Source organism: Acipenser ruthenus, chromosome 4 (assembly GCF_902713425.1).
Source record: "Acipenser ruthenus chromosome 4, fAciRut3.2 maternal haplotype, whole genome shotgun sequence".
Taxonomy (NCBI): Eukaryota; Metazoa; Chordata; class Actinopteri; order Acipenseriformes; family Acipenseridae; genus Acipenser; species Acipenser ruthenus.
Genome location: NC_081192.1, coordinates 6,624,349 through 6,640,000, shown reverse-complemented (window position 1 = coordinate 6,640,000; position 15,652 = coordinate 6,624,349). Strand labels below are relative to the sequence as shown.

The 15,652-nt window shown below is 37.9% G+C and overlaps 1 protein-coding gene across 2 annotated transcripts in view; it reads left to right on the top strand.

Annotated features, from left to right (window-relative positions):
* The window catches only part of LOC117400636 (cyclic AMP-responsive element-binding protein 5-like), a 141,497-nt gene that overhangs the window by 103,093 nt on the left and 22,752 nt on the right, over positions 1-15,652 (top strand). The window lies entirely within an intron of this gene.

Here is a 15,652-nt window from a genome sequence, read left to right as displayed (position 1 = left end):
AAATAAATAAATAAATAAATAAAGACTATGATTTAATGGACGCAGTTCTTAGTCACAGACCTGCAACAACTGGTGCCGATATGTTGAATTCGGCGACTTGTCTTCTGGAATCGATGTGCAGTCCCACACGGAATGAAGCTGACTTTACATATTACAACATTCTTTAAGCTTTGCCACTTTTTAATTTTTTTTTAAAAAAGTATTTCTCCTTTAAATTGTTTAATGCTGACAGGTATCATTAAAAACAGAGACAAAAAACGTACAGTGTGTTAACTGCAAGATCTACTGCTGTTTCACTGTATTCCATATATTTTTTCTGATGAATAAAGTGATCAGTAATGATTACTTTATTCGCATGTTATTTTGTGGTTCCTTTATCAACCAGTCATTAACAGAAAAAAAATAATAATTAATAATAATTAATGTGCAAAGTATCTGAAAATCACATTCAATATGGTATTTTTTTTAATACCGTATATTAACATTGCATGTATAAAAACAAGTTGTAAAGAAAAATATCTTTAAATATGTTACATTTAGATTTTGTTTTTAATAGGCCTACTTTAAATCTATTTTTCTGACATTTTTCAAATACTATCTAACTTTTTAAAGTTATTATTAGTAGTCGTAGTTAATCTAACTTTTTAAAGTTATTATTAGTAGTCGTAGTTAATCTAACTTTTTTCCACAACACCGTTTTGCGCTGTGGTTTAGTCCCATAAATCTTTTGGTAGACTTTATCGTTTTGGACAGTACGACCTCGGGATCCATTCTCAATCCAAATCCACACCACTCCTCTGCGCCTGTGTCCACTGAATTTGACGTCACGTTCCACAGTGCAGCTTCTACTTTGAACAGCACCGTGATCACACCCGGCTCGGATCCGGCTTGGCTCAGCTCGGGTGTGCAAGTGTGAAAAGGCTAATATACTGTATAACTCATATATAACCTATGTTACAGTATATGCTAACTTGCTTTTTGCTTCCCTTTGGGTTTGAGGCCCAACTTCTTTAAAAATTTTTTTTTTTTTTTTTGTAAATATGTTTTGGAAAAAAAAGAATTAAAATAAGTATTTTTTTGAAAAGAACATTGCTCCACATTTCTTCGATAAAAAATACTGTTTTCACTGGCTACTATGTGTAAAAAATGTGTGTATGTATGTATGTATATAGAGGCTTTTATATATATATATATATATATATATATATATATATATATATATATATATATATATATATATATATTTTTTTTTCTTCTAAAGTAAACCCATACTAAAATAAAACAGTTGATTTTTTAAAAAGGGATGGTATTGGAGCACAATGACCAGTGAGGTCCCAAACAAAACAAACTATTTAATTACATTTTTTTAACTATTAAAAAAAAAAAAAAAAAAAAAAAAAAAAAACGTTTCTAGTTGTTAATTTTGCCTTGAAAGAAAAGAGACTTGTGGTGCGTTTGTCTGGTTTCCCCCAAAGAAAAAGGTACTCTCTCTGACATTTATTTTTTTGATGTTTGTTTGATAGGCCAGCTGTGGAATATACAAAAACGAGGCATCTTTGGAAAAGACAGATTTACAACTTATATTCATTATTAATTAATATTAATTAGTCCTGACATCCCTGTTTTGTAGACAATGTCGTCTTCTGTGAATTAAAGTCGTTTTTTTTGTTGATAAAATCTATTTTAGAAGTTGAGCATGCAAGTTCTCAATTTATGTTTTAGCAGTTTTATTTTGTTTTCTTTGAGGATTGTTTTGATTTAGTCATTTTCTTGTAGCGAGTTTGAACCTGTCCCCTCTGGTCAGCCACTCTGAGAAGAGCATACTGTGAGTCTGGGAGGCACAGTGCTACAAGGTGCTAGAGGAAAAAAAAAAAAAACAACAATAGCAACTCTGTTTGGTCCTTTTGGTCTTTTTCCTTGTGTTTTTTGCAGCTTAATTTGTAAGAAAGCACTGTGTGAAAATGAAACAAAGCAAATGAAAATAAACCACAAAAACAAGAAGAAAACTTGTAAAGACATGTTGTGCTTCCCAGTGCTTTACTATGCAGTTACCATAACGATCGTTACCATAACGATCTGAATGGTGGAGGATCGAAATAGCACTGCCGTTTAAATATATAAATGGACTTTCTGAAAACCAACATCTCTACGGTGTGTGGGCCTCTTCGGGGTATTTTTTGTCTTCAAAAGTACATACAATTTCAAGTTTGGACCTGTTTAGAATAATGAAACCGCTGCAGTATTTAGATTTGCCACTGTCAATTGAATACTCTCCAGTGTCCTTTACCGTGCCTTCACTATGCTTTTATGGTGCTTTATTCACTTTCACTCAGTATTATATACCATAGAAAGGATCATGTTCCATGTAATAACATGTTCTTCCAGTGGGTCAAAGGCACTGGGATCTAATGGATGGATCTAGATGTTGACAGATATCAATACGGCTGTTATTGAATTCAGTAAAATAGGACCTTCAGCAGCTGCTTGCTTATTTCTACAGGCAGGAATACACTAAAGCCACTCTCAGGCATGGTTAGCTGTTCCATTTTGAGAACTTTGGTACACAGAGAGACCTACTTTTATTATCTTAACAGTGTTATTAAGACCTGCCACACTGAGGTGAATTAAATAACCACACTTAACAGTATGTTTAGGTCTTGGAAAAGAACAAAAAAAAAAAAACACAGTAAAAGTAGACAGACTACACTCAATCCCAAGAAACAGTAAAATACTGCAGTACCAGAAGTGTCAAGCAAACCTCTTGATGTTCACCGTTGCATCAGGATTTGTACACAACCCCTGCTTCTAAACAAGTTTAGCTTTGACAGGATTCTTTTTTTTTGTATTTCATATGGTGTGTTAATTTTATTTTAATAGGTGAGCCAGGATATCACTCGCCAAACCCAAGGTATCGTTTTCCTTGACTCCCCATAGTCCTCATTAGTAACTTCAGGTTGATCCTTGTTGCAATAAAAGGAACAAGGAGGTCAGACTGGTTGTTCTCTGTTAGTGTTCTGTGTTAGAACAACACTCTGCCTTCAGTGGCAGTAAGAACTACATCAGCAAGAAATACCCTATGGAACCAAATAGAATTTCTTGGATCCACACTGGTAGTGGCGCAGGGGGACAGGTTAATGGATACACTGTGGTAGTGGCGCAGGGGGACAGGTTAATGGATACACTGTGGTAGTGGCGTAGGGGGACAGGTTAATGGATACACTGTGGTAGTGGTGCAGGGGGACAGGTTAATGGATACACTGTGGTAGTGATGCAGGGGGACAGGTTAATGGATACACTGTGGTAGTGGCGCAGGGGGACAGGTTAATGGATACACTGTGGTAGTGGCGCAGGGGGACAGGTTAATGGATACACTGTGGTAGTGGCGCAGGGGGACAGGTTAATGGATACACTGTGGTAGTGGCGCAGGGGGACAGGTTAATGGATACACTGTGGTAGTGGCGCAGGGGGACAGGTTAATGGATACACTGTGGTAGTGGCGCAGGGGGACAGGTTAATGGATACACTGTGGTAGTGGCGCAGGGGGACAGGTTAATGGATACACTGTGGTAGTGGCGCAGGGGGACAGGTTAATGGATACACTGTGGTAGTGGCGCAGGGGGACAGGTTAATGGATACACTGTGGTAGTGGCGCAGGGGGACAGGTTAATGGATACACTGTGGTAGTGGCGCAGGGGGACAGGTTAATGGATACACTGTGGTAGTGGCGCAGGGGGACAGGTTAATGGATACACTGTGGTAGTAGCGCAGGGGGACAGGTTAATGGATACACTGTGGTAGTGGTGCAGGGGGACAGGTTAATGGATACACTGTGGTAGTGGTGCAGGGGGACAGGTTAATGGATACACTGTGGTAGTGGCGCAGGGGGACAGGTTAATGGATACACTGTGGTAGTGGCGCAGGGGGACAGGTTAATGGATACACTGTGGTAGTGGCGCAGGGGGACAGGTTAATGGATACACTGTGGTAGTGATGCAGGGGGACAGGTTAATGGGTACACTGTGGTAGTGGCGCAGGGGGACAGGTTAATGGATACACTGTGGTAGTGGCGCAGGGGGACAGGTTAATGGATACACTGTGGTAGTGATGCAGGGGGACAGGTTAATGGATACACTGTGGTAGTGGCGCAGGGGGACAGGTTAATGGATACACTGTGGTAGTGGCGCAGGGGGACAGGTTAATGGATACACTGTGGTAGTGGCGCAGGGGGACAGGTTAATGGATACACTGTGCTAGTGGCGCAGCTGGACAGATTAATGGATACACTGTGGTAGTGGCGCAGGGGGACAGGTTAATGGATACACTGTGGTAGTGGCGCAGGGGGACAGGTTAATGGATACACTGTGGTAGTGGTTTAGGGGGACAGGTTAATGGATACACTGTGGTAGTGGCGCAGGGGGACAGGTTAATGGATACACTGTGGTAGTGGCGCAGGGGGACAGGTTAATGGATACACTGTGGTAGTGGCACAGGGGGACAGGTTAATGGATACACTGTGGTAGTGGCGCAGGGGGACAGGTTAATGGATACACTGTGGTAGTGGCGCAGGGGGACAGGTTAATGGATACACTGTGGTAGTGGCGCAGGGGGACAGGTTAATGGATACACTGTGGTAGTGGCGCAGGGGGACAGGTTAATGGATACACTGTGGTAGTGGCGCAGGGGGACAGGTTAATGGATACACTGTGGTAGTGGCGCAGGGGGACAGGTTAATGGATACACTGTGGTAGTGGCGCAGGGGGACAGGTTAATGGATACACTGTGGTAGTGGCGCAGGGGGACAGGTTAATGGATACACTGTGGTAGTGGCGCAGGGGGACAGGTTAATGGATACACTGTGGTAGTGGCGTAGGGGGACAGGTTAATGGATACACTGTGGTAGTGGCGCAGGGGGACAGGTTAATGGATACACTGTGGTAGTGGCGCAGGGGGACAGGTTAATGGATACACTGTGGTAGTGGCGCAGGGGGACAGGTTAATGGATACACTGTGGTAGTGGCGCAGGGGGACAGGTTAATGGATACACTGTGGTAGTGGCGCAGGGGGACAGGTTAATGGATACACTGTGGTAGTGGTTTAGGGGGACAGGTTAATGGATACACTGTGGTAGTGGCGCAGGGGGACAGGTTAATGGATACACTGTGGTAGTGGCGCAGGGGGACAGGTTAATGGATACACTGTGGTAGTGGCACAGGGGGACAGGTTAATGGATACACTGTGGTAGTGGCGCAGGGGGACAGGTTAATGGATACACTGTGGTAGTGGCGCAGGGGGACAGGTTAATGGATACACTGTGGTAGTGGCGCAGGGGGACAGGTTAATGGATACACTGTGGTAGTGGCGCAGGGGGACAGGTTAATGGATACACTGTGGTAGTGGCGCAGGGGGACAGGTTAATGGATACACTGTGGTAGTGGCGCAGGGGGACAGGTTAATGGATACACTGTGGTAGTGGCGCAGGGGGACAGGTTAATGGATACACTGTGGTAGTGGCGCAGGGGGACAGGTTAATGGATACACTGTGGTAGTGGCGTAGGGGGACAGGTTAATGGATACACTGTGGTAGTGGCGCAGGGGGACAGGTTAATGGATACACTGTGGTAGTGGTGCAGGGGGACAGGTTAATGGATACACTGTGGTAGTAGCGTAGGGAGACAGGTTAATGGATACACTGTGGTAGTGGCGCAGGGGGACAGGTTAATGGATACACTGTGCTAGTGGCGCAGGGGGACAGATTAATGGATACACTGTGGTAGTGGCGCAGGGGGACAGGTTAATGGATACACTGTGGTAGTGGCGCAGGGGGACAGGTTAATGGATACACTGTGGTAGTGGCGTAGGGGGACAGGTTAATGGATACACTGTGGTAGTGGCGCAGGGGGACAGGTTAATGGATACACTGTGGTAGTGGCGCAGGGGGACAGGTTAATGGATACACTGTGGTAGTGGCGCAGAGGGACAGGTTAATGGATACACTGTGGTAGTGGCGCAGGGGGACAGGTTAATGGATACACTGTGGTAGTGGCGCAGGGGGACAGGTTAATGGATACACTGTGCTAGTGGCGCAGGGGGACAGGTTAATGGATACACTGTGGTAGTGGCGCAGGGGGACAGGTTAATGGATACACTGTGCTAGTGGCGCAGGGGAACAGATTAATGGATACACTGTGGTGTACCAGTTGTTCTGGGGGGTTCTGGGCTTTAAACAAAGTCACCGGGATGTGATAAACGAAACAGAGTGACTCGAAACAACAAGAGAATACATTTGTTAAAATAAATAACTGTTATTTCACACAAGGTTCCTTTTAAAGAAAACTGCATGTAAACTCATTGGAGAAAGGCTTCTGTTCAACAAGACTAATGAGAACTTGCAAGTGGCACAAAACTATTGAAATCTGTGAAGAGGTACTGTAATCATGTTCCCTCCACCAAAGCACCTTTCCTTTATTCTGTTTATATAAAAACACCAAAGGGCTTTAGTGTAGTATGCCCTGCTTAAAGCAGGCAGTTTAGGCTGTATTAGTCCCAATGGTCAATCTTGAAAACACATATTCAATAAGGTCTTGCTACAGCAGGGCCCGGTGTTATGTTTTTATGGAATGCTGTTGGTGCCAATGGGACCTCTAGTTTTATTGTATTAACCGGTTGTTGGACACAATGGTCTGTAGAAAACTATAGATGGCAATTGTGCAGTATTTTGACATAAGTAGAAGTGAGTGGGTGTACAGTATATGTTAGGATCTGAGGGTAAAATAAAGTATTTGTTTAAATTCATTTGCTAATGAAGTGAGATGTATTTTTAACACTGTACAGCACGTGTCCAGTTTGTTAATACCAACAGACTGCTGGAAAATGAGCTTTGGACTTGCTAAGGCTGCCATTTTGTGTTTTGTTTTTGACGCTCATGGAGACATTTTAAGTTTTTTGTGTACATCAAGTGTTTAGTTAAATTGTATACAAAGGTTATGTTTTTTAAGCTTAATCTTCTGTATGCAGTACATAGGGTTTGTTTGTGCTTTGTTACCTTATTTCAGATATTTTTGTATTTATAGTCCATAAAGGATTTAGAAAAAAATGGTAATTACTATAATGTTATTACTGTTGTAAAACCAGATGGAGCTTAGTGTCAGCAGTTAAGGTATTCCTGTAAAGCTGTCTCTGGATCTTATGAAGAAACCATGTCGTATATACAGTGAAACTGACACTTGAAGTGTTCCGGGTGCCTCAGTTTAAGATAACATTTGAAGTCTTTGTGATATACCATGTGCATTTGCAAAAAAAAAAAAAAAAAAGAAAACTTTTTGTAAAAATAAACCCATAATGTAACAGAAACCCTACCTGTCTTAATATATACTATACAGAGAAGGTTTACATGTCATGTGTAATACTATTCAAAATCGGGAAATCTTTTCTTTTTCTAGTTCTAGTTTTCTAGTGTAAAAGTAACCCCATGTATTTAAGGAAGACCTTGTAATGTTGGATTTCCAATGGGGTCTGGCGGAACAAGAGGCCCTAGCAACTGATAACACTGCAGGCATAGAATAAAGAAATAAATAAATAATATGTCATGCATAAACAAAAAAGTGAAAGGTATTTTACCATTATTTCATCAATAAATCTAAAAAAAATGTTTCTCCGGCTGTGAATGCCTTTTGTGTCACTGTATTTCAGTGCTTGTGGTGACACCCTGTCTTTATTCACAGAGCTGTTGTTTAAGCAAATACATCTATGTGATGGTAAAACGGGCATGAGTGTATGTTGTTTTAATACCTATACAGTATAGGAAAGTACATTAGGTTTGTTTCTTCTGCATTTAAACATGTGTGCTGTGTTTTGTACTTGTTTGATCAGTATGTCATTAATCTGAAATGGAATTCCCACAAAAATAATAGATATTTTTGTTGAAAATGTTTTGGGGTTATGAAGTATGAGGAGTTTTATTAGTTGTGAAATCTTAAACTAGTTTTTATTCTGCTTTCTGGATGTATTTAGAAACACTGTATATACAGTAATATTTCAATTTGATATATACATCTCATATTGGCTGCAGTAATAGTTATATGCCTGAAAGGCCTCTGCTTGATATTAACGAGTTTTTCTTTTTTTTTTTTTTTTTTTTTTTTTTTTTTAAGATCGAGGTCATAGTTGGAAAAAAAATATATATATATAATTTTAAACTTACCACAACCTTGAAACCTTGAAACACACAACTATGCTTAATTACAGAGCAGCAGGCTGGCAAACAACATGAAAACGAATGACCACTAGAACACCGTTCGTCTTTAAGTTGTGTTTTAATTGGATTTAAAGACATACAACAACTGTATTATACCGAATGCATTGTGATTTCAACTGTGTGTGTATTTTCCTTTAGCATTTACATGTAGGCTACACTTAAAAATAAACAAAAATACAATATGTTTATTTCCTTTTTTTTTTTTACAGTAGTGAAGTGTATTTTAAAATGTGTTCAGAAAGTAAAGTTACCTTTATGTATCGAATCTTTTAAAATAAAATACAGATGTAACATGCAAATAAGACAACTTAAATAATATATTTTTTTAAATAATACATTAAATATGGAATTATGTGGGGGAAAAAAAACTATTGAAGTTGACCGGCCATGCTAGTGTTTTAAACTATGATTTAATATTTGTATTTTTGGGGGGGTTTGGAGGAAAAACTCATATAACACCCCCCATATCTTCTGGGGCCACAGCAATATTTAAGTTATTTAAGTTCTCTTATTTGCATGTTGCATACTGTATTTTATTTAAAAAGAGTATACACATGAAAAATAAATAAACCCTTTGGTAATGTGGATCGTGATGTCAGCAATATTTTAAAATATACTTCACTACTGTTAAAAAAAAAAAAAAAAACAGAAAATAAAACATATTGTATTTTTGTTTATTTTTAATACATGTAAATGCTAAAAGAAAATAGACACACCGTTGAAATCACAATGCATTCGGTATAATCAAGTTGTTGAAATACATTTACACTGTTACACTTCACTACTGTAAAAAAAGAAAAAAATGTTAATATCGAGTAGAGGCCGTTCAGGCATGTAACTATTACTGCAGTCAATATGAGATGTATATAAAGAGTGTCATTTTGAAATATTACTGTATATACAGTGTTTTTTAAATACATCCAGAAGGCAGAATAAAAACCTTACTTATCACATTCATATAACTTGTACCAAAAAGGCATTAGTAATACTAACTGGAAGCTGGTTTTGGTATACAGTACAGTACCAACAAGAAAACTTTAAAAATGATTACATTTCACGTAGCTACTACCATGTGGTGGTTCTGCATATTCCCTAACAGCTGTTGTGTCAGAGTAAAAGGTTTACACCATTAAAAAGAATAAACCTACGTAACTCACTTCTTGTTTTAAATCAGGCAACATTGTATTGTGTACAGTATATTCCGTTGATTGATAGACAAAGACATGCATAATGGTTCCTTAAAAAGACATTCTTACATGAAGTTTATAAAAGATCTAATCTGTTTGAGTGAAAAAAAAAATCTGACATGCTATTGTCTAAATTAATGTAATGGCTAAGGGCACATACTGAAAAAAAGAAAATGCATTCCAAAGGGCATTTAAATGATCTCTCTGTTCTTTATAATAAGATTGATTGTCTTTGTGGTCTCTCTACTCCCTTTTGTTTCTATGGTAACAGCAAAGGGGAAACACAATATTAATTTGACTTGCATTATCTATCACTTGGCCTTAGGCCAGCTTGTAAAGTTTGTTTTCTTCCATGTAATAAAATCTTGCTGTCGTGCTAAAGTGTGTGCGTGGATAGTTTGCAGCTCTGTTTCTGCTTTTCTTTAAAACGTTTTTGTTCTTGGCAGAAAGCAGCAATCAGATGTATGTAATTGTTGTGTTAGTAAGCCGTTGGTCTTGTGTTTCATATACAGTTACGGTACACTCTCTGTTGCTGTCAGCAGAGGGTAAAAAAAATGTATTTGTTCATCCAAAAAAACAAAAACAAACACAACAGTACATTTAATAATTATAGGACTTGGTCATTGGGTCAGTTCTTTGCAAACAAGTTAATGACCAGTTTGAGTGTCAAGTGCCACAGACTTCTCTATCCAGTCATTAAGTGGCACAATAATTGCTTAACTAATGGACAGTTGTCTGGTTCTTCAGTAACCACTTAATGACTGTCTACAGTTGTTCTAGATCTTAACATTTTACCAGTGATTAACTCCTTGATAGAAGACCCACCTTGGTTGTCTTACTGTGTAAAATGAGCCAAACTTCTTTTTTAAGGTCTTCTAAAATGAACTGTTTAGAAAAACAATTCTACCATCCTGTGAAGGTGTACAGTAAAATACTGTTGTTGAATATAAGGAACATTTTTGAGCTGTTTTAAGATTCACTTACACTACTGTACTATAAATTATTGCTTTAGTGCAATACAGTAAAACATTTTTTAAAGAGCCTAAAAAACAGACTGTTCTGGACAGCTACCGGAGATTTAAAAAACAGAGCTTTCCAAATGACATAGATGTCTTGATCAGATGAAACAATGTATAAGAACAAGTAATGTGGATGATTTTTAGGTTATTTGATAAAGAAAAGACAAAATAAAGTTATATACAGACGTGCTCAAATTTGTTGGTACCCCTCCACAAAAAACGAAGAATGCACAATTTTCTCTGAAATAACTTGAAACTGACAAAAGTAATTGGCATCCACCATTGTTTATTCCATATTTAATAGAAATCAGACTTTGCTTTTGATTTTTTATTCAACATAATATTGTAAATAATAAAACAAATGAAAATGGCATGGACAAAAATGATGGGACCGCTAACCTAATATTTTGTTGCACAACCTTTAGAGGCGATCACTGCAATCAAACGTTTTCTGTAGCTCTCAATGAGACTCCTGCACCTGTTAACAGGTAGTTTGGCCCACTCTTCCTGAGCAAACTGCTCCAGCTGTCTCAGGTTTGATGGGTGCCTTCTCCAGACTGCAAGTTTCAGCTCTTTCCATAGATGTTCGATAGGATTCAGATCAGGACTCATAGAAGGCCACTTCAGAATAGTCCAATGTTTTGTTCTTATCCATTCTTGGGTGCTTTTAGCTGTGTGTTTTGGGTCATTATCCTGTTGGAGGACCCATGACCTGCGACTGAGATAGAGCTTTCTGACACTGGGCAGTACGTTTCGCTCCAGAATGCCTTGATAGTCTTGAGATTTCATTGTGCCCTGCACAAATTCAAGGCACCCTGTGCCAGGCGCAGCAAAGCAGCCCCAAAACATAACCGAGCCTCCTCCATGTTTCACTGTAGGTATGGTGTTGTTTTCTTTGAAAGCTTCATTTTTTCGTCTGTGAACATAGAGCTGATGTGACTTGCCAAAAAGCTCAATTTTTGACTCATCTGTCCAATGACATTCTCCCAGAAGGATTGTGGCTTGTCAATATGCATTTTAGCAAATTCCAGTCTGGCTTTTTTATGTTTTTCTTTCAAAAGTGGAGTTCTCCTGGGTCTTCTTCCATGGAGCCCACTTTCGCTCACAAAGCGTCGGATGGTGCGATCAGAAACTGACGTACCTTCACCTTGGAGTTCAGCTTGTATCTCTTTGGCAGTTATCCTTGGTTCTTTTTCTACCATTCGCACTATCCTTCTGTTCAATCTGGGGTCGATTTCCTCTTGCGGCCGTGCCCAGGGAGGTTGGCTACAGTTCCATGGACCTTAAACTTCTTAATAATATTTGCAACTGTTGTCACAGGAACATCAAGCTGCTTGGAGATGGTCTTGTAGCCTTTACCTTTACCATGCTTGTCTATTATTTTCTTTCTGATCTCCTCAGACAACTCTCTCCTTTGCTTTCTCTGGTCCATGTTCAGTGTGGTGCACACAATGATACCAAACAGCACAGTGACTACTTTTCTCCATTTAAATAGGCTGAATGACTGATTACAAGATTGGAGACATGTGTGATACTAATTAAAGAAACTAATTAGTTTGAAATATCACTATAATCCAATTATGTATTATCTTTTCTAAGGGGTACCAACAAATGTGTCCAGGCCATTTTAGAATATCTTTGTAGAATAAGCAATAATTCATCTCTTTTCACAGCTTCTTTGCTTTATTCTATGACATACCAAAGGCATGCAAGTATACATGATAAAATAGCTTCACTTTTCAGGAGGAATGAAGCATTATTTCAATGAGCTGTAAGGGTACCATCAAATTTGAGCACGTCTGTATAATTGATTTAGTTTATGTTATCCATAATCAGTACAGGTCCAGTTTCAAAACAAGCTTGTGTAATGTAAAGCAAGATTTTAATATCAGAGCCAATCGAAGATCAGTAAATAAAGTCCTATTATCATATTACTGCTTCATGATCAGTTCCATGTGTACATTCCACACTGTTGTATGACATTTCTTTAATCACATTACTTAAATATGTGTATATTGTGGACAGGCTAAAACCGTGTTAGTAAATCATTTTATATATTAAACATGTAGAAATGTTCTTCCCTTTTTTTAGTAACTGAACAAAAAAGTTACGGTTTTCTTTTTCTTGCATTATTACTAAATGCATTTACTTCTCTATTGCTTAGTTAGTCATTAATTCTGTAGGCACTAAGTTTACATGCAGTTTAAGTGCAAACGATAGCATGTGTATTCCTGTCAGGATTTCGCTGTTGTAGGGTGAAGCACTGCTTTTATTGCAGAAGCAGACTTCAATCATTAGTTTCTTATTGCAGAGATGTGTGGATCACTGGCAGTTCTAATGTGCATTAATTGATTATGTGGATCAGTAGAGAGTTACAGCTGGAGGAGAAATTGCTGTCTCTGGTGGTGCCTGAGTAAATACTTAATGAGGTCATAAGTATTTCAGTGCCTTTTCGTAATGAACCTTTTTAGTAATGAAAACTCTCAAGCGAAAAGGGTTATTGCTTCGAGTACTGTAGTTGTCCAAAAGTAAAATAAATTAATAAATAAATAAATACAAATAAAAAAGGTGTAGTGAAAACAAAGGCAACAATAAAACAATTATTGGGAATTACTAACACAAATACAGGCACTTAAATCTGTTTTTTTACAAACATCCAAAATGAAAACATGTTGATCGGTATATTAATATGTTAGTGGTAGGAATTTTCCAAATACATTATAATGCGCAAGTACATGCATAGTTCAAGACTAAATCACACCTTATGTTAAGTGGAAATTATGAAAACAGCATTCACATAATTATTTTTTAATTAAAGTTTAACGTTGCCAGTTACTGGTGTTTGAAACAGTTTAAAGCATTCAGGGTGGATTTAGTGTTTCGCTCCTGCAATATAGATACATTTCATTATAGTAGTAGGTTCAATTTCTTCAGTTGCTCTTTGTATTTTTTTAACAGTGGAATTTCATGACAGTTGTTTTGCTAAAGTTCTAAGAGCCACAGTGGCGGGTAAAAACAAATTATTTGCAAGAAGCATGTGGGCAAAGACAAATGTGTGCCAAGTCATAGCAAGAAACGAAGCATTACATCACAAAGGAAATCCCCTTTCTACATTCTTTCATGAAACTATCAGCATATTGTGTCCAGATACTGCAGCTGCCAACTATCATATGATTTCAAATACGGAATGTAGATCTATTTAGAGTTTAAATGATGTAAGATATGGGAAATGCATGGAAAATGACAATTTCTTTAGATTTAGAAATGTAGAAAAGCATTTCTTAAAGTGCTGATAAAGGAACAGTTTAAATTGTGCAGTCAGTTATCCTCTAAGGACTAGAAAGACAATCCATCATTCTTATCAAGTTAATGAAATTTGAATTACGCTGAGACTGAATTTCAAAGGCTTTTATATTCCAGAGCGTTTGAAATGTAAGCTAGAGTTTTAAAGCATATGTTTTCTGTGGTGTGTAGAGCACTGCATTGTTCTACTGGTATATGTGACTGAGTATTGCCGTTTCTAAATTTAACCTATTTATGAATTTGTTCCTTGTTATCGGTAGAGTTATGTATTGTTTACGTTGTTACTAAGGACAATACATCTGTCACTAAGGATTGTAGTGGTGCTGAGTTTTTAATGAGATAAACAATATTACATGTTTCTGAACTGAAATTCAATTGGCTGATAGGTTGGCACAAGTTGAAGATATGACTTAATTCTTGGCCCAGCATAAATGTACTCCTTCTCTCTTAAGACAGAAAGAAAGGGGATTCTTAAAGAAATAGCAGGTATTTGGGAGTGATACTGACAAGAAAGGTAAATCAGGCAATGATATTTAACACCCCAAGCAAATCTAATACATGTACTGGTTGCAGTCTGAAAGCGGTCCACTGGAAGTTTAAAGAGAAACTGTAGACATTAGCCAAAAAAAAGGGGGGGGGGGGGGGGGTAGCAATAAACTAACATGTGAGCAGGTTTTCAATTTTATAGCAATTGCTGTTAAATAGCTAAATAATTTCAGCTATTTTTTATCAACAAGTTGCAAATGTCTAACTCTCACTTAATGAAAGCAAATGCTGTTTTTTTTTGTTTTTTTTTGTTAAATTGTCTTGAATGGTGGTATTAGTATCATTGTCATTAAATACTGAAATAATTTTCCCCCGAGGGTTTAAACTAGCATTTATTTTAATTTTCCTGTCACTCACTCAATTAATTATGAGTTTCATTGTAGAAGTAAAATTATCAATTTGAAGGATCTTGTAAAGACTAGGCTGGATACAGAAATATTTAACAGGTCCCAATGAAATAAGAGTGCCAAAAGAACTATGTGTAAGAAAAAAAAAAAAAAAATACTTAGAATACATACTGAACATTCTAATTTATTTTAATAGGGATTTTAAGATTTTTTTTTTAGAGGGAAGAATTGACTGTAAGCTGTGGTCTTGGCCTGTTAACTATAAAATAATGTTAACAGCTTTATATAGATGTATTTATTCTGGCAGTGATAATGACCCTAAAACATGTACTGCATGTAACTTTATTTTAAAGTTCTGCAAAAAAGCATTATCTAGAAGGTTGACGCTATTGCCTGTATTAATTATCTGGGTTTGTCTCGGCTGTGAAGCATTCTAATAAGAGCTTCATTTGGGGAAAAAAGCATAGAGAAAAAAATAAAACAAACACCTCCACTACTTCCTCCCACCCAAGAAAATGAACACTATATAGTAATTGCTTTAACCCAAATTTAAAAAATCGACCAAAACCTGCAAACCACTAGGCAGTAAATTATATAGGCTCCCCTGGTTAAGTACTGGCTCAGCGTTGCACAAAGTATCAGACTTGTTTAAATCAGAGGAGTTGAAAATACTTATTAATGTGAACTAAATGCAGCTTTTGTAAGCAATTTTCCACAACATCTGTATGAATGGTAGCATTGTCAGAGGATGAGGTCACTGCAGAAAGACAGTGAGGTAAGAGCACAGCTGAATCTACAGGCTTCACTGCAACCTGCTGAAACAGAGGAGTTTTAAAGAAGCACGAGCCCTTTTCTAAGATGAGGATTGAATTGACTTATTCAAGTGTCATGTGAGTGTGGTGCTCATGTTTGTCATGAGTGCCAATCTGACCTGAAGATAACCCAATTATAAAACTGGAAGGTATTGTAACGTGTTTTGTTTCATTTCATTTAAAT